The sequence below is a fragment of the Phasianus colchicus genome, chromosome 3 (genome assembly GCF_987193195.1).
Source record: "Phasianus colchicus chromosome 3, bPhaCol1.hap1.1, whole genome shotgun sequence".
Taxonomy (NCBI): domain Eukaryota; kingdom Metazoa; phylum Chordata; class Aves; order Galliformes; family Phasianidae; genus Phasianus; species Phasianus colchicus.
In genome coordinates, this window is record NC_143438.1 from 36,572,925 (window position 1) to 36,573,789 (window position 865).

The window sequence follows — 865 nt, forward strand, 5'->3', positions numbered from 1 at the left end:
AGAATTTCTTAACCATGAGAGTGGTCAAACACTAGAACAGGTTTCCGAGTGATGTAATTGATGCCCCATGCCTGCCAGTGCTCAAGAGGCATTTGGACAATGCCCTCATTATTGTCCTTTAACTTTTGGTGAGCCCTGACATGGTTGGACAGTTAGACTTCATGATCTTTGTAAAATCCTTCTATTCTATTCTATTCTATTCTATTCTATTCTATTCTATTCTATTCTATTCTATTCTATTCTATTCTGTTCTGTTCTGTTCTGTTCTGTTCCGTTCCGTTCCGTTCCGTTCCGTTCCATTCCATTCCATTCCATTCCATTCAGTTCCATTCAGTTCCACTCTACTTCACTCTACTCAGATCTAGTCTGTCATGTCTGATGTTCAATCAAATGTAAGAGTCACCAGGAAAACTGTTGTAACTGCTGTTGCAGGGTGATGTTGCTTTGTCCCCATACCACCAAAGCCGTGCACAGTTACTCTTCCACTTCATATCCATGTCATTCTGAAGCCAATGGAGCCCAAACTGAACAAGAGCCAGGTTTCCATAGTGTAGTGGTTATCACGTTTGCCTCACACGCAAAAGGTCCCTGGTTCGATCCCAGGTGGAAACAGTGGAAATTTTGCATGGAGAGTGTGGTGAGGCACTGGCACAGCTGCCCAGAGAAGCTGTGGTGCCCCATCCCTGGAGGCACTCAAGGCCAGGTTGGATGGGTCTCTGGGCAGCTGAGCTGGTGGGGGGCAGCCATGCTCATAGCAAGGTGGGGCTGGGTGGGCTTGGAGGTCTCTTCTGGCTCAAACCATTCTATATTGCTATTTGCTTCTATTCTGTTATGCTATGTTATGTTCTAATACTTTTAAAAAGCT

General features: G+C 45.1%; 1 non-coding gene across 1 annotated transcript; it reads left to right on the forward strand.

The window, feature by feature from the left end:
• The first annotated feature begins 539 nt into the window (after nt 1-539).
• Nucleotides 540-612, forward strand: TRNAV-CAC (transfer RNA valine (anticodon CAC)). Its single transcript has one exon. It is a non-coding gene; the product is annotated as a tRNA-Val (tRNA).
• The last annotated feature ends 253 nt before the right edge of the window (nt 613-865 follow it).